Source organism: Misgurnus anguillicaudatus, chromosome 11, assembly GCF_027580225.2.
Source record: "Misgurnus anguillicaudatus chromosome 11, ASM2758022v2, whole genome shotgun sequence".
In the NCBI taxonomy this organism is placed as follows: Eukaryota; Metazoa; Chordata; class Actinopteri; order Cypriniformes; family Cobitidae; genus Misgurnus; species Misgurnus anguillicaudatus.
Window position 1 is genome coordinate 2,709,528 of NC_073347.2, and position 19,681 is coordinate 2,729,208.

Sequence of the window (19,681 nt, forward strand, 5' to 3'; positions counted from 1 at the left end):
ATTCTTAAGTTTAGCATATTTATTTAAAATGTAATAAAGCATATATTTATTACCAATGTACTTCTAGTACACTTAATACAAAAACATTAACAATATTCTTAAGTTTAGCATATTTATTTAAAATGTAATAAAGTATATATTTATTACCAATGTACTTCTAGTACACTTAATACAAAAACATTAACAATATTCTTAAGTTTAGCATATTTATTTAAAATGTAATAAAGTATATATTTATTACCAATGTACTTCTAGTACACTTAATACAAAAACATTAACAATATTCTTAAGTTTAGCATATTTATTTAAAATGTAATAAAGCATATATTTATTACCAATGTACTTCTAGTACACTTAATACAAAAACATTAACAATATTCTTAAGTTTAGCATATTTATTTAAAATGTAATAAAGTATATATTTATTACCAATGTACTTCTAGTACACTTAATACAAAAACATTAACAATATTCTTAAGTTTAGCATATTTCTTAAAAATGTAATTAAGTATATATTTATTACCAGTGTACTTCTAGTATACTTTTAAAAAATATGTTTAAATGCAATTTAACCTATTTTAATACACTTCAAATAAGTATGTTGGAAATACAAATGTATTATAAACATACTATTTGTATTTTAAGTATATTTTTAATACATTAAATACTACGTCTTTTTGACCTGGGATTACATACACGCGACCTGTTCGTCGTCAAACACAGTTAAACGCACGCAGCCTCCAGAAGCATTGTAGCACAGACTGAAGAAAATCCATCGATGATTGACGTCTGATTCGCTGTATACTGTACTGTATGATGTAAGTGATTCTCACAAGACAAACGCGACATGTCAACATAAGAAAACATGAGTTTTGTCTAAAATCAGTTTGTGTAAGTGTAAACTGTCAATGTCCTCAGACCATCTTAGGAGATTCTAACTTTATACATAATGAATGCAAAACTCTTTGTCAGTTTACTTGTCTGATATTTCAGCTATACGCTACATCAACATTGAGACTAGAGTTAATTTGTAATGCTTGTCTATTCTGTGTTTGTATTCTTTTTTCTGTACCGTTTGTGTATGTTGCAGTTTTACACATACTGTATAAGTGCCCTTCATAAGTATTCTTCTGTTTGCTGTGGAGTCAAGAAATGTCTAAACATTAAAAGATGAACATTATACAAAAGTACAGAATCTGTCACATTATTTTTTTTAATGGGCACTGAGCTGTGTCCTGATTTTTTAAACATGAAAAGCATTAAATGTGTAGAATCAGTTTGATTCATTTATGTGCATTTGGGTACAACACACATAAATCAGCATTTAATGCTGTTGTTCTTTGTTGTTAAACCATGTATGTGTTGCAACATAAACAAAGATTAATAAAATGTGACATTCTAAACTTCTGACACACTGATATTTATCTTACCAATATCTGGTCTCCACAGCAAAAAGAAAAATGTTGTCTTTACTGTTCTGATACTTATGGAGGGCACTGTATTGTGGGTGTGCATGTATAGATTTATTTTTCATGAGTAACTAGTAACTCGCTACTTGAGTATTATTTTCATTGCATACTTTTTACTTCTACTTGAGTAATTATTTCTTTACTCACTTGTACTTTTACTTAAGTAAAGTTATTGGCTACTCATTCCACCTCTGTTAAAATCTTCATAAATCCAGGCTGACTTTGCCATGTTAGCCTAAATAATCAGACAGATAGCAGCTAGCTATCATAGCTTGCAGACAAGCAGCCTAGGCTACTATTTTTTTGGTAGGCATTAGGCAAACATGTTTGCTGATTTTTAATAAAGACCCTGTTATTCTCAGTCCTTCATATAGGCCGTAAGTTTTTTTTCAGGGGGGTGCCCTTTTTTAGGACAGAGCAACTGTCCCTAAAAATTCCTGTGCACGTCCCTGCCTAAAACCTATTTTACATATCTAAATGTTAGCAGGTGAACATTAGCTTAGCAGGTATTAGCTTAGCACACCATCAAAACAAGAGAACTGGTGGGATTAAAATATATATATTTTTTTGCTACAAACTGACTTTATAACAGAAGTCGAGTGTTTTAAATAACAATATGTGAGCTGACGTGGCTTCGGATTGCAAAATCAAACACACAGATGCACCATATATAATCCCTACCGCGTTTATTGTCTTCTTGTTTATCCATCAAAACATCTTTATGTGCATGTTTTAGCCATAGGTTTTGAGCTGGAGGGCGGCTATGCCCTTATATGGGGGTCACAGACTCAGAATGTGAAGGTATGTCACGCAGTGTTGCATTATGGGCGTTACCGCCATGCCATTTTATTGTGGATGTGTTAAGCTAAAACTGGCCCTGCATACCAAACCGCATACTTCCATACAGTAGGTGAACAGCACTACTTCTCGTACTCTTTGCGTACTATATGTCAGAAATTTGAAACGAGGAAGAACCCAAATGCGGACGTGATGAAACACAGGACTTTATTAAACAAACAAGGGTAAAAAATGGAAAACAAAAACCCACGAGGGGGCAAACAGAACAGGGCAAACACAAATCAAACAAAATTACACTGAACACTATTACTTAAACAAAACACGAACTGGAACATAAGATAAATATACTGCAAGACTTACTGTAGACACTTAGACCTGACCAACCGAGTAACACAGACAAACCCACACTGGACCATAGACATTATATACGTAGACACCTCGTAGACTGAGCTGCCTATTGGAGCGAGATGGTTCTCACTGCGGAACACAACATCCAGGGGGCGGGGTTGGATCTAGATCCAACTCCTCCCACTTTATATACTTTGTTCCGCCAAATGAATTCCAAGAACGCAAAGAACGGACTTGTGTTCTCGTGGAGACTGGTCTTGCAAGGCGACCTCGGAAGAACGAACTCAGAAGGTCGCGAGAACACAAAGCCCACTTGTGAGAATTAAGATGTGTGCAATCTTCCTGCTGGTCACGTGACCTCCCCAGATTTCGGCACGCAAGTCTGCACTCGATGCATCCTCGATATCAAGAACACTTCCGGGTATTATCATGCGTCCTCTGTACCTGTGTTCTTGAGAATTGGAATTGAACTTCGACTGTTGATGATGACGTAGAGCGAGGACACAAGGACGCAAGATCGCTGAAGAACGCATATTGAGAAACAGCCAATGTCTATAGCTGTGTCCCAATTCAGAGGCTGCAACCTTCTAAGGACGTATTTTAAGACCGATTGCGTCACAGCAGCGCGACTTCAGGCTGGTAAGGTCATCCCAATTCGAAGGATGCTTAGAATGAAGCCTCAAAATGCGTCCTCATTTCTCCGCGCTGTTAAGGATAGAACGAATGGATCCTTAACAGCCGAGGATATCCCAAGATTCATTGCGCGCCTGCAACGGCGGCTGGATATTCTAAAATAAACAATTAAAACCTTCATTAAATAAAAGTGTGTATTTATCAAAAAAAGTTTGTCACTGTTTTAGTATTATAAGTTATGTTTTGTGTTAATTTTATTATTTTTATGATGCATATATTTCTAAGGTTGATTAATTTAATATACTGTTGAATAGTTTAATCTACATCAACGTGTCATATTTTCTAAACTAAATTAATATTTTTCTGATTTCATATTTATTTTAATAAGTCAGAAACGTTTCCGTATATGTCCTGCTGACAGGCGCAGCAGGTGACGCCAATTATGGTTACCCCGGATTTCCACCGACTGTGGAGCGGCTGCAGATCAGCTCCATTCGCGTTGCGGCTCCGCACTCCGCCGTCCGTCAATACCCACCAGATCCGTATTTGTTGCAGATCGGCTGCGTGCTGAAGTGACGAGGACCCATGAGGTCTCGCAAATTCACGTGATGATCGCACGATACCGAGTTCTGTCTCTGCCCATTATGCCGTTGAATTATGCTGTTTTTACAAACCAGCCCAGATCACAACACGAGATCTCGCGTAGACAGAGCAGTACATCAAATCCATCCAAAATTATAAAAATAAGAAGGCTGCTAAAACCTTTATTTATGCTATATCTTTAATTTATTTATTTGAAACTCCCCCTGGCTCTGTTCTTGTTTATTGTTTGTTGTTTCTGTATTAATGACTTTATTTGTGTGTGTTTGTAATGTTTGTATTGCAAAGATTTAATTAAAAAAAAAAAACACGAGTTCTCGCGAATTCAGGTATGATCTCGCGATAAAGTCATGGCTCCGCCCTGCGGAGCTGTCCGGCATCCGTCAAAAATAGAAGCTCTGCGTATTTGTGCCGGAGGGCTGCGGATGGCCGGAGCTGTGACGGATTCGGAACTCAGTCAGTGGAAATACACACATTGACTTTAATGGAAACCGATTGACTCCGCCGCCGTTCCGCAGCGGATCCGCAGCCGCTCCGCAGTCGGTGGAAATTGAGGGTTAGACCGTCTCATTTCAGTTCTCTTCGCGGATTTCTGAGGCTGCCACCTTGAAAGACAGAGTGCTCATATTTAAGGTCGCATGCTTAGAAGGTCGCAGCCCCTGAATTGGGACACAGCTTATGCACTGAACAACTACTTCTTCTTCTTCTTTGATTTTATGGCAGATTGCGAACCAACTTCATAGGTGCATAACGCCACCTACTGTGGTGGAGACGTCTGAGAGCTGTCGCAGAGTTTCCTTGTAAACCCTGTGTTATGACACCATAGACTGTAAAAAAAGATGGACGACGCGACGTCGCCTCCAACCATTGTAATGAATTGAAGCCAAAAATGTCAGACCACGGTCTTCTTCTTCTTCTTCTGCTGCAATTTTATGGCGGTTGGCAAACCAGCTTATGGTGCACTACCGCCACCTACTAAACTGGAGTGTGGAGCACCGATATACAAGGAAATGCTTAAGCAAAAAAAAAAAAAAACATTAAATTATCCCATATAACCCTATTTCTTTAATAAATTTAATAATGACTCTATATCTCTTCCATTGCTCTGAACTACATTCCAAAAAGCTTTGTAAATTACAAGTTATTATGTCCAATTTTTCCATTTCCTGAAACATTAATATTCTTTCATTTTCATACTTTTGACAAATAAATTATATATGCTCTATTGTCTCTGTTTGATCACAATGTCTGCATTTACCAGTTGCGTGCTTTCCTATTTTAAAAATGGAATTATTTAGTCCAGAATGTCCTATTCGAAGACGTGAAATAATAATATCTTCTTTTCTGTTTTTAAAGCAACACCAAAGAGTTTTTTTACCTTAAAATAACGTTTCCAAAAAAGTTTCAGTGGTTCATCAACACAAAACAGGGTGAATGGCACTTTCACATTCGCTTTGCAGCCCTCTATCGGCCAAAACCGCACTAAAGAAGTTTCCAACCGTCGGGTAGCGGTCCTGTAGTTCGAGTGAAAACTACAAAAACTTGCTTTACGGCAGACCAACAATCCAATCAGATCCAGCTATGCTGCAGTATTTACGACAGTGGTAATGAACAATTACGCTTCTAACCTGTAGGGGGAGCAAAGAGCCAGAGTTCTTTAGTGTTGCTTTAAATACACCTCTTCCATTTCCTACAAGTTGTTGAATACTATAAAGATGTCTGCCCTTGATATCAGTATTCCATGCTTCCTGCCATTTATTACGAGTATCTTCTTTCACTTGAGCCTGGACCTCTTTTTTACTAAGAGCCACTTGTATGTCAACTTCCTCATGATTTAGAGCTTGCTTAGCTAGTTTGTCAGCCACTTCATTAGCCTCCACTCTTACGTGAGCAGGGACCCACAGAATCATAATAAGACTTGAACTACTATTTCTCAGTAAGCTTGCAAGAATATCATAAATAATATATTGCCTAGTTGATTTTAGACCACTTGCAAGGCTTGAAAGTGCTGCATATGAATCAGAACAAATGATTGCTAACCTTGGTTTTACATCCTCCACCCAATGAAGTGCTACCAGAATGGCAATTAGTTCTGCTGTATACACAGATACATGATCAGTTATTACATTGAAATGTAGGGATATGCACTGCAGAGGCAGTTCTTCCAGTGGCAGGATCTTTAGAACCATCCGTGTATATATATGCAACCACGATGTATAGCTTTGATCTAAATACTGCTGTGCAATCCTGTTCTTGGGAGTATCTTTGTCCTTGTTAATTTGCTTATGAATTTGAAAATCAACTCTTGGCATTGGAAATATATCCATGGTGGAATATTGGATAAAGTCACTGTTGGGCTAACTTCATATCCATCAATACCACCTTCCATTGCTTCCCCATTAGCAGTCTATCCAAAGCTTTTAACATTCTTATTCCCATGTTCCCAGCATTCTTTCATTACTACTTTTACTGGATGATTTTCTTTATGCCCTTTTATATTAATCCAGTAATTCATTCTGAGCTTATACCTTCTCAAGGAAAGAGGAGCTTCTCCAAGTTCTACCTGCAAGGCTGCAATGGGAGATGATTTGAAGGCACCACAACAAATTCTTAGAGCTTGACTCTGTATTGTTTCAATCTTTTTAAGTAGTGTTTCAGATGTAAATCCATAGATAATACTTACATAATCCAGACTTGACCTAATTAATGTACAGTATATTCGTTTCAATGATATTCTGCAAGCTCCCCATTCAACTCCTGATAAACATCGTAAACTCCTATTTTACATTTCTCTATTAACTTTTTTGCATGAGTTGCAAAAGTCAGTCTTTGATCCATCCATACTCCAAGGTATTTAATAACTGAAACTTGCTCCAGGTCTTGTTTATATAATTTCAATTTAACAACTGGTATTTGTTTCTATTTTGTAAAGCAAATAACTTGTGTTTTAGGTACTGACAACCTGAAACCCCAATTATTTGCCCATGCTTCAACAGCTTCCACTGACTCTTGTAACTTTTTTGACACACAATTAATGTTACGTCCTCTTTTCCAAATTGCCCCATCATCTCCAAATAATGCCCGTCCTATATCACCTTTAATATGATTAAAAACATCACTTATCATTATATTAAATAACACTGGACTACATACACTTCCTTGAGGTGTCCCATTATCAATCTTATACGTCTTAGAATACTCTACTCCTACCCTGACTTGAATTGTTCTTTCAAAGAGAAAGTCCATAATCCAGTTATACATCTTCCCTCCAATTCCCATGCATTTAAGTTTTATTAGTAGCCCCTCCTTCCAAAGCATATCATATGCCTTCTCAATGTCAAACAGAACCCCAACCAGAACTTCTTTATTTACTTGAGCTTTCCTTATATCAGCTTCCAGGCTTAACACAGCGTCCATTGTATTCCGCCCTGCCCGAAATCCACTTTGATATGGTGACATAAGCCCATTATTTTCCAAAACATAGTTTAGCCTGTAAATAATCATTTTTTCCATCAGTTTACACATATTGGAAGTCAAAGCAATTGGTCTATATCCAGTCGGGTTTGATTTATCTTTACCCGGTTTGCCTATTGGAATTATTATTCCATGTTTCCATGAGGATGGAAGCTTTCCCTCATTCCAAATCCTATTGAACAGACGTAATATAACTTTCAAGGATCTATCGGTCAGATGCTCGATCATTATATAACACACATAGTCTTTACCAGGAGATGTATGTTTAACTCCCCCTAGAGCCTGTTTTAATTCATATAAAGAAAAATCTACATCTAAAGTATCTCCAGAGGCATTCCTTTTTGTCATCACATCTGGGTGCTGATTCTTATTCTGATCTCTTAGTCTTTTAGCTTCCTCTGAAACATTATCATCTAAAAGTATACACATTTAAAGCCAAGACTCCAAAGTTTCATTTCATGTAGGAATTACTGCTGAAAGACTTTTTGAAGATGAGCAATTCATGCATGAGTAAAAATTGTGACAACCAACCCCGGTCTCCCCTACCTTTGTTTGGAGATTAAATGGTCCAAACATGGACCCTCTGACTGTTGGAAACCTTTTTGTACCTTTTTTATTCCTAAATTGTACATTTTAGTACCCTAAGGTGCAACTATGACCCACTGAGGGTACAACTTCGCCATTTGTACCTTAAGTGGCACAAATGGACCCCAACCGTACCCTTTTTTCTGACAGTGTATACGTGTGTATGTAAACCTTACGGGTAAATTTTATGGGTAAATTTTATTGTGTATGTTTAGAGACATGAACTGTCACTATCATGTTATTTGTTTAAAATTGAAGTAGTTTAGTATGTAAATTGTATTGTGTTTAGAGCCCAACCAGGGACAGGAGTTGAAAATTTTTAATTTTAAGTGTTTTAAGATATTAAATACAGTTATGATCACAAACTGATACTGTACGCATCATGTAGGAACATTGTAGTCGTCTAAAAGTAAAATCCTACCATGATAAGGAGAGAGACGCTCTTGAATTCTGCTGTAGTTTTCCATCAGTTCTCTGTCAGGATCTGATGAAGACACTAAAAATAAGAGGAAATTAAAAGATTTGAATCTTAAAACCCACACACAGAAATGTGCAAAATAACTTGGAGAAAATATCAAATGAAAGTTCATTCTCTCTATTTTTATTAAACACATCACTTCTACATCATTTACATGCATATCAGTGTTAATAGTACATGTAAAATAAAATACACTTCCTCTCGAGGTGCTCAAACCCCTTTTGATGTATGTACACAGACTACACACGTCTGTTTGTTATGATGTAATTCAGGATGTTGTTCAAGAGTAACAGTACTTACAATTCATCATAAGAGCGCTCAGACTTCCAAGAAGAAATGAAACCGAGATGGACAAAACCAGCAGGAAAAGTTTAGCCCTATCAGACAGATTGACTCCATTATGACCTGAAGATAGAAAACAAATGACTTCATGATTTTAGTGATATTTAAATATCTATATGATGATATAACAGCACTTATGTTAATTAGAAATTATGCAAAACCACATGTGTTAAACATTTTAAGGCAGGTAAAATTTGTTGTTGTTAAATTTATTTAAAAACCCGCCGTTTTTAGGAAAAACTAAACAAAAACCCTAATGCTTAAAATGTACAGATGACATTATTTCAGTAAATGAGCATCTGTATCTATTATTGTTTTTTATTTTAGCTGGAGTTTCCCCTCTTATCGAACAATATAGCCTACAGTATACAGTTATCTATTACAGACTATTCATATTATGTATTGCATTGCGTCATATATACCTTAAATATCCCTACAAATCACCTGCTACTGGAAGATAAACATACAAGCAGAACATTTTTATTCTTGGATCTTTTTTTTTATATAAAAATAATTGTTCATTTTGACTCATTTTGCCAGCACGGGTTACACATGATTAACAGATAACAGGGTCTTTTATACTGTATACCGTAAATGCAAAACCAAACTTGACCCTGATATAAAACACTGTATTTTATTTAATAAGATTTAAATGTACAATACAGAGAGATGTGCAAAGATCCTCAATACAAGATCGAGACCATCATTATAGTCATCACTCAAATGTAATAAATTATTTTTTAAATATTAACTTTTTCTTGTATTCGCTAGATTCATCTTTTTAAGTAAAAATCAGCAACATTTATCATAGAGGTAAAAAAATGACGACTTTCTAATACTTGCAGCTCAATGCGGGCATAGGCGGAGCTTGCAGTGGAGCAGGCCCTTTATTGGCTAAAAGGATTTTTATCAAATAAATGATATTCCACAACAAATATGCATATTAATTTAGGTTCTTATACATTTCAAAACGTTACTTTTTAAGATGCTTTGTAAAACAATTGCTATTTTGTTAATAATACGTGTTTATTAAAACGTGGCACTCGGTAAAGTCGCTTTTATCCAGCCGTCCAATCACAATGGAGGAGAGGCGGGACAAACAGTACATCGACCAATTGGAACATCCTTTCGCTACTACTTAAAAACATAAAAGTTAATATATCTTGTCGATTACAATATATAACAGCCCGTGCTACAACAATATGAGTACGCTTTGATTAAACAAATTATCTGCAAAATCTGATACTTATAAAACAGTACTTCCGGGGATGTTTGAATAAAAGCAACCAACGCACATAAGCGCCCCCAAAGCGCCCTCAAGCGGTCATTTTTCGAACAGCACCTGGCGGTTTGAATTAATTATTTTCTTGTATTCGCTAGATGCATATTTTAAGTAAAATCAGCAACATTTATCATAGAGATAGAAAATGACGACTTTCTAATACTTTCAGCTCAATACAGCCATTGCAGTGGAGCAGGCCCCCCATTGGCTAAAATTATTTTTTTATAAAATAAATGATATTCCACAACAAATATACGTATTAATTTTATATTATACATTTTAAAACGTTTTTTAAGATGCTTTGTAAAACATATGTTATTCTACTAATAATGTGTATTTATCAAAAGTGGCGCTCCGTAAATCGATTTTGTCCAATCACAATGGAGGAAAGGCGGGACAAACAGTAAATCGACCAATCGGAACATCCTTCCTCTACTACTGAAAAACATAAAGGTTAATATATCTTGTTGATAACAACATATAACAGTCGGTGCTGCTACCACAAAATGGGTACGCATTGATTAAACAAATTATCTGCAAAATCTGATACTTATAAAACAGTACTTCCGCGGAGGTTTGAATAATAGCAACCAACGCACAAAAGCGCCTCCAAAGCGCCCTCACGCGGTCATTTTTAGAACAGCGCCTGGCGTCTGAAGCTTCGGTGGAGTTTATTTATCCTCAAAATATTATAGAAATGAATGGGCTAATGTACTGTTCACTGTATATATATATATATATATATATATATATATATATAAACGAAATATATATATATTTCGTTTCGTTTTAACTTAATTAGGCATTGAATTTTGTTGTGTTTTAGAAGTGAAGAAAGTGTCCTAAAATTAACTAACCCTGTGATTAAAAAAAAAAGAATTTCAAAATCTAAATAACAAAAATTTAAATTTGCTTATTCCAACTCATTTTGCCAGCATCACAAATGATTAACAGATTAAAGTGTCTTTTATACTGTATACTGTAAATGCAAAACCACACTGAATGGTATAAAATCAGAGTAAAGACCGCCTTTTATTAAATATTCATGATTTAAATGCACAATACAGAGAGACGTGCAAAGATCGAGACTGTGTCATTATAGTCATCACTAAAGTGCAATTAATTAATTTCACAGATTAACTTTTTCTTGTATTCGCAAGATGCATTTTTTTAAAAGTAAAACCAGCAACATTTATCATAGAGATAGAAAATGACGACTTTCGAATACTTAAGTTGCAGCTCAATGCAGGCATAGGCGGAGCTTGTGGTGGAGCAGGCCCCCATTGGCTAAAAATATTTTTTATAAAATAAATGATATTCCACAACAAATATACATATTCATTTTATATTATACATTTTTAAACGTTTTTAAAGATGCTTTGTAAAACAATTGTTATTCTGCTAATAATGTGTATGTTAAGTGGCGCGCTGTAAATCGCTTTTGTCCAATCACAATGGAGGAGAGGCGGGACAAATAGTACATCGACCAATCGGAACATCCTACTACTGAAAAAATATAAAAGTTAATATATCTTGTCGATTACAACATATAACAGTCCGTGCTACCAAAATATAATTACGCATTGATTAAACAAATTATCTGCAAAATCTGGTACTTATAAAACAGTACTTCCGCGGAGGTTTGAATAATAGCAACCAACGCACATAAGCGCCTCTAAAGCGCCCTCAAGCGGTCATTTTTAGAACTACGCCTGGTGTCTGAAGCTTCGGTGGAGTATTTTTATCCTCAAAAGATTATAGAAATTAATGAGCTAATGTACTGTTCACTGTAAATACATTTTACGTTTCGTTTTTACTTGTATTTTAAATTAGGCATTGAATTGTGTTGTGTTTTAGAAGTGAAGAAAATGTCCTAAAATTAACTAACCCTGTAATTTTTTGGGGGTAAGCTATGTTAACTTTAATATAATTCTTGTTTATAAACTGTAATTTATTATGATTTTGCTTCAATATTTGATCACTGTTTTATAATAAAAACAGTTTCTAAATACAGTGGGAGTTATTTCACTGATAGAGTATTCATATTATTAATAAAAACTTACAAATAATGGTCATCATTCTTTACTTTGAACTTTTTATGATTTACACAAAGTAAGTGTGTTATATGTTGTGTAAAAGCGCCACTTAGTGGATCTAAAAGCCAAAACTTTTATGTAAATGATATGTTCTCTAATTGGCTCTGTGCACAATATGGCGACCGCTGACGTTTCCAACTTGACTGTGAGGCCCAGTATTTCCGGTGAAAACTTCCGATTTGGTGATCTGACAGCTAGAGCGGTAGACAGAGAGCGACCGAGTTCAACAAACAGCGACAAAGAGATATGTTTAGAGCAGGTATCACCAAACTTTTTTCTCTGGGGGCCACATTATCGTTCCTGACTGTGATGGGGGCCGGGTCAGCTATATTTTAGCTATATTACTAGCCTGGCACAGCCAAAGTCCCCATTAGTAAATGGCTTTTCATGGGTAGCTAGTAGGTGAGCTATACCTTATAGCTATCTCAGACAGCAGCCTGGTTTACCTGAGTTTGGAGAAGAAAAACATTCTGTTGTGCTGCCAGTCTGACTTTCATCCTCTGAATCCTGTCTTCTCTTGCTTGCCCTCGCTAGCTAGCATACACTTTGTGGCGGGTTTCGTGATGACGACACAGATTATATTCTTTGAAAACTGCCACACTTTCTTTACATATGATACAAACTGCACGGTCCTACAATGAACAAAAAAATAACCGTTGGTCCACCGTTCTTTGAAAACTTGAGCATGTCGGGTGATGAAAATTTGGCAAATATAGAAATATTATTTTTTACTTAAAAAAAATCAACAAAATACGAGATGTGACGTGTTAAACCTTTCCAAAAAAACAATAACAAAAATAAAATTGCCTCATAGGGCCGTTCAATTAGTGGGGGGCAGAGGGGCTGGGGGGCCGGTCAAAGGGGGGTGGCAGGCCTGAGTCGGCCCGCGGGCCTTAGTTTGGTGACCCATGGTTAAGAGAAAGGCGACTAGCCTTCCGACGGGTAAAGAAGTCAGCATTAGATTGTTGTGTTCCCAGTCGTCACGTTATAATAACGCGGAGATATGTTTTCAGTCCTGATACTCCGGTAAGTCAAGTATGTGTGTGTAGCAGGCATCTTTCGTAGTGACTACTAAGGGGTTGAGGAGATTAATAAAAGAAGCTTAACCAGTTCTCCTACACCGGACTTGACTCTTTTACACTTAAAAAAACCTTCTAATAAATGTATTTCTAAAATGTTTTCATGTAAACACTTTATAATGAATGTTTCTATTATAGTGTCTTGTAAATACCGTATTTTCCGGGCATGTAAGTTGCACTGGACTATAAGTCGCATTTATTTAGAAAATTATTATTCTTTTGGGGGACATTTGGTTTGTTAAGTCTTTCTCCGTTGTCTTTAAGTTTTTTTCAGGGTAGGCTACAGGAGCAACATATAGCGCCCTCTCATGGCTGTAGACAGTAATGTTTTCCTTTGGTTCATGTTAGTCAGTATGAATTAATATTGACATATAAGTCGCACCTGACTATAAGTTGCAGGACCAACCAAACTATGAAAAAAAGTGTGACTTATAGTCCGGAAAATACGGTACTTTATAAATAATGTTCTGTAATTTTGTTAGATATTTACTTACCAGAATTGATTAATGAAACAATATTTTGTTTACATCATTTACATTATTAAAAAGATTATATGAACCCTTTAAACTTCATTCTCCAAAACTTATGAGATGGACAGTTACACGTTACAACTAAGGAAAGTTTAGCATTGCTTTATACACTTGACCTGATAGCATTAAGAGGAAGCCACACATAGGAGCACATTAAAGTAATCTATTTATTAAAGGGGTCATATGATGAAAATGTTAGCATTGCCACTTTGTGGGTGTGGGCAAAAATAGGTCATTGAAATTTGGCTTTCATTATGATGTCATAAGGATATCTTATTAGAATAATACCGCCTCCTTAATCTGAACTCTCCAACCACTGCACTGCCGTTTAGTGCAGAGAGAAAGAGAGAGAAAAGAAGGACTTGACAGCACAATAGAGTTTGAATTACAACAAACCACCATCATTGTGATCAGTGTTTGCACTTCATCCGCTCATTTGCATTTTAAAAAACACACCCAAAACGACACATTTTTGGACAAACCTACAAAGTGGCAATGCCAACATTTTCATCATATGACCCCTTTAAAGAGGAAAAATGTAGTGCAGATGTCACAGGGTGACTATTATAGGGCGGAACCAAAAGCGGCGAAGATTGGTTCCGCCCGAAGATGGTTTCCGCCCAGACCTCATTTTTCGAACAACAGTACTTTCTGGTCTCTTTGACAACCCAAATCATGGCTCTACGAGCAACAGGTGTGGAAGATTTATGTGACAACTCGTTATTGGAAGAGGTGTGAAGATGAGACATATAAATAGAGCTGGAGAAACACAAGAGAGCGGTTGACTTTGGGCAGATGCAGTTCCGCTTAGGGCGGTTGATTTCGGGGCGAGCGCCTTTCCGCCAAGGGCGGACAACAACTCACACTTCCTTTGAAGAGCCTAAAGGCGTCGTTGATCAAGGGATCGCTTAGAGCGAGTGGAGGAGTGCAGTAGCCGAAAGAGGCGAAGAGGAAGGAGTTGTGGCTGGAAATTAAAGGAGTGCCATGGAAAAAGTGCTTTTTCTCTGCCGTGTTGTGTGTTGTGAGTCTAGCACTCAGAGTTGCGGCCCCACTGTGGAGAGAAGCGTGGTGAGCCGGGGAGTAATACTGGGAGTCTATATAGCAGGGGTCTCCAACACGTCGCTCGCGAGCTACTGGTAGCTCGTCTCTTAATTGCAGGTAGCTCGCTCGTGGGTTTATTTATTTATTTTCTGTGGTTCTTATGACGCATTTGGATGTCTGGTTAGTGTTTCAAGCACCTGTGGTAGTAAAGACTGGGTTCGTGTTTGATGTCGCGTTGAGCGGTGTAGACCGGCGTATCATATGACATCAGTAATTTAACATGTATGATTCAAAAACAAATAGATTAGTTCGTGCACCCGAGCCGCTGCAACCGGTCGATTCGTGCAACGCTTTGAAGCCCGCGCGCGGCAACCAGCCGATCCGCGCAACGCTGTTAAGCCTGACACACCTCGAGTCGAGGCACTGTAGTTAAAAAGGATGCCGTGATTTTCGGATTCACTTTTGATCAAATGAAAATACAGTCGTCATCACAAGTTCAATGGGTTATCATCTCATATTTAAACATCAAATGTCAAGAGATACCAAGAGAGCCATATGAGCATTACATCTTGACTGAGAACAGGTGAGAGGACGACATGACACAGCTATCGCTAATCGCTAAAATGATAGCAAAAGACTTAAAGCTGCTTAATATTATGAAGACTGGACGTGTTTAAAAGCATGCTGATGATGCGCATCCACAACAGGAGTTAAACTTTCTGTCCAGTACATAACTTAGTTTAAGTCTTGAATTTTCTGCAGATGCACATTGTATAATACATGTATGTTGTATTAAGGATTAATATCATGTAAAGCGCATCAGTCTGTTTTTTATAACCCTAGGAAAAGATGGGTGATACTAGGTTTCAGTAAAAAAAACATTTATTTCATTAATAATCTAGTAAGGGTTCATTTTTCTGTCATAGTTTCGTCAAAATTAAGTTTTTATTTGAGTGTTTTTAATAAAAATATTTTAATTTTCAAAATGACGCCCTTTTCACTGCCCCGCCCTCAGTTAATCCAGTGCTCGTTTTTCAGACCTATGGCTTAATCGAAATGAAAAAATGACATACATGCACATCCTTATTATGAATCCAAAAGCAGAAAATACTCAGTGTATGTTTGGATCATCTTTCTTAATCTGATCTTTAATAAATGATTTTTTTTTTTTAATTTAAAGTGGGGTATTTTTGGAAGAATCCTACCCATATCTAAGAGGTGATAAAAAAAGTATAAATAAAGACAACATGAAAGGTTGTTGTTGTTGTTGTCTAAAAAGGTTCTTTCATTTGATGTATCGTCTGTTTATGTTTAAAGAAAAGCATTTTCTGGAAGGTATTACAATTTTGTGGGGGGGAAAATGCTGGCACTGGCTGGCAACTTTTTTAAAAAATGCTGGCGGGTATAGAGATCAAATCACAGTGAGTTAATAGACAGGTGTCTATTAACTCACTAACAATATAGGTATTACGTGACACAAGTAGCTCTCGACCACTTTTATTTTTTAGAAAGTAGCTCTGCAGTGAAAAAGGGTTGGAGACCCCTGCTATATAGAGAGCCAACGCTGTGAAGCATCGACATCGCACGTGAGAAACGCTGCACATTGTACTGTGCAGAGTGGAAAAGGGTATAATATCTAACGTGTGTTGTGAATTCAATGAACAGTTGCGGCCCGACCGTGGAGAGAAGCGTGGGTGAGAACACCGTCTAACCAGCCACACGACGAACCCGGGCCGAATTTGGCTAAGTCCTTAGTTCACTTAAAGTGTGTGGAGTGTCGTGGGTGAGTCTTTGTCTTCATTGTGTGTGTACACCTAAGGCTTGCACTGTACTTGTGTTGACAGAACAGAAGCCACTCCGAGTTCAGAGGAATCGTGAGGAAATTACCGTAAAGAATCTAAGGAGCGAGAGGGAAAAGTTCCAGTCACCTGCTGAGAAAAAGTTAAAGTCCCAGTCACCTGTGAAACTCTTACCTCTGCTTACAGCCACGACCCCAGATGGGACATTTATTTTCCATCAGTTGGAAGGGTGAGCTCTCAGTCGGGTGCTCTTCCAGCAACACAGGAACAGTCTTTCACTGAAATGTCAACTGGTAAGCAGTCAATCTAAACATTAAGACAATACATGTCATTTTCACATTCAGAATCAGGACACAACTTCAATACTTCACAGAAAATGAGTATACTGGTAAGTAGTGGGCCACTTATGGAAATAGGCTAAATCATGTCAGGTTATCAATTGCATAACACTGTAAACAATACTGTAATCTAAGGACACATAAATAAATCACCTCAGTCTCAATTTCAACTTTCATAAAAACACTGAAAGCAAAATCAGTACTGGAATACCACTGGCCAATAGGGATGCCACAATTCTCAATATAATATTGAACCGTACGGTGCGACATCCACGGTTCAATACACGCTTGTGAATTTCGGTTTTTCGGTTTTTACGTTTAAATGATTTATGTGCATTTTATTTCTCTCCGAATTGACTGTTTGTGTGTGCCTGTAAGTCTACGAGCTGAGATGAGGGAACCCCTCCCTGCGAGTCACTCACACTATGCTCTAGTTAGGGGGCGTGAACATCATTGCACACTTTAACATGGCGAGCGGCGGTGAAGTCAGGCTACTGTTCGAGGAAGCGCCGGCGTCTTTAAAATCCGTGGTGTGGAGACATTTCGGATTTGCAGTTGAGTATAATGCAGAGGAAGAAAAAACAGTAAACAAAAAAATGACTGTCTGCAAGCATTGTTTTATACGTATAGCCTAGTCGCACGGAAACACTTCCAACATGACTTCGCATCTGAGGCCCCATCACCAAACAATATCACTGTCTGAAGGCAGGATAGCAGAGCAGGTAAAGTCCTGCAAAAAACAACAGTCCCTCGCTGAATCGTTCCAGAATAACATTAAATACCCAACTGATTCCGAGAGGCACATAAAACTAACAAAGGCAGTGGGGGTGTTCATTGCCAAAGATTTACAGCCGTTTTCGGGGATCGGAGATGCAGGCTTTTGTCATCTAATAAAAACACTCGATCCGTGTTACAAACTACCGTCTCGCACTTATTTCAGCACTGAGATAATTCCCAACCTCTACGAAAAGACATGCAACAGTATTGTGTACGAATTGGCTAAAGCACAGAGCCTTGCTCTGACGACAGATGGTTGAACATCGCACGCAACCATGAGTTACCCATTGACTGTAAAAAAAGATGGACGTCGCCTCCCACCATAGTAATGAATTGAAGCCAAAAATTTTCGACCACGGTCGCCGCCATGTTACGTAAAACGTCAGTTTGGAGCCAAGGCATGCCCAGAAGGAATCGTCCGTGGAGCCAGAGCCGCGGTATCAAACTTCCACCCAAACGCTCGCGCGACCAATTCAATCACGCCAATCATAACGACACGCCTCGTTTCTATATCATCAAATTACTACCTAAAATGAAACTTATCACAAAAATGAACACCTGAACACATATCAGCGTGATAACAACTACTTGAAAGGTCCAAAACCATCTTTCGGAAACTTTTATTGGAAGTGTAAATATTTTTTTATAGAGCAGAGTCCCATTCGTTTGAATGGAGAGGGCGGGTATATGACTTGTACTGCAGCCAGCCACCAGGGGGCGATCAAAGAGCCAGAGGCTTCACTTTTCAAGGCTTATGAGGCACACCCGGTTTACACCTGTGTGTGGCTTTATTGATTGTACCGTGAAACGGTAAAGTTTACTTTCTAAATGTTTGTCACGTCATTTGTCATGTTTATTGTATTAGTTAATAATAAAAAGAACAAAATAACTGCTTGTCATATTTATTTACTGTTGTTTATTTATTAATTAATAAAAATGTGTATTATAATTAAATATAAGATATCACAATTATTTTGAATTCGTTTATTTAAAAAAAAGTAGAAAATAACTGACAAAGAATTTAAAAAGTTGTGTATAAACGTAAATGTTTGGTGTTTACTGTCAGTATCCTTTGGCTGATTCCACTCTTGCGTTGCATCATGGGAAATATGAGTGAGCGAGTGTACATCGAATGTACCCTCAAAATCAGAGTGCATTGTGGGTAAAAATTAGTGAACAAATGAAGTTGTTCACTCAGGCTGCTTCCAAAACCGCATACTGTACAGTAGGTACTGAATAAGATGAAGTAGCTACTTACTTGCCGTTAAAACAGTACTGTATAGTCCTAGTATGAATAAGATTCGGACGTACTACATCCGCCATGTTGCTACCTCACGTTACATACGTCGTCATAACGTCATATCATTCCACCTCGAAAACAGCCGCATGCCTCTTCTTCTTCGTTTGGATAACTCCTCTCCGGGGGGATCATGGTATAGTGAAGTGTCCATCGTATGCACACTGCAAAATCTAACTGGAAGTAGTAGGTAATCCGGGTACTTTTCGCATACTGTTTTTGGAATACTATGTATTCGGAGATACTACTTGCCTCGCCTGCTTTTTTGCGTACTATATAGTATGGAAGTAGGCGTTTTCGGATGCAGCATCAGGTTTCGGACACCACTACAAAATGGCCGACACCAGATATAGTGCACTATATAGTGGATAGGGAGCTGTTTCAGACACAGCTTGAGTGTTATTTAACCCAGCAGCATGGCTTGTGTATAGATCTTTTTTTATAGTCTATGGTCTAGATGCTACATAGGCTTAACCAATTTCATGCAAATCAAACAAAAGTTGTAGGAGGTTTTTTTTCTTCAGAAATTAAAAATATCTAATTATTTTTATGGTGGAAAAACAGAGATGTATGTTTTGTTTGGTGTAAGCCACGGATTCCATTGATGTAATGGACAGTTTAAAAAAATTTAATAACTTTACCGGCACCCCACAGGGAAGTGCCATAAGTCCTGTATTATTTAACATAATGATCAATTAAAACATCATTGTATGCA

General features: G+C 37.4%; 2 long non-coding RNA genes across 2 annotated transcripts in view; one reads left to right on the top strand and one right to left on the bottom strand.

The window, feature by feature from the left end:
* Positions 1 to 15,806, top strand: part of LOC141368757 (uncharacterized) — a 69,917-nt gene extending 54,111 nt beyond the window's left edge. The window contains exon 2 of the long non-coding RNA XR_012371997.1: positions 15,619 to 15,806. This is a non-coding gene — a long non-coding RNA (uncharacterized lncRNA). The remainder of the gene's footprint in view (positions 1 to 15,618) is intronic.
* On the bottom strand, positions 7,579 to 18,043 carry LOC129415981 (uncharacterized). Its single transcript, XR_008635104.2, has 3 exons — positions 16,729 to 18,043; positions 8,686 to 8,790; positions 7,579 to 8,403 (listed from the first exon to the last, which is right to left on the bottom strand). It is a non-coding gene; the product is annotated as an uncharacterized lncRNA (long non-coding RNA).
* Positions 18,044 to 19,681: the final 1,638 nt, after the last annotated feature.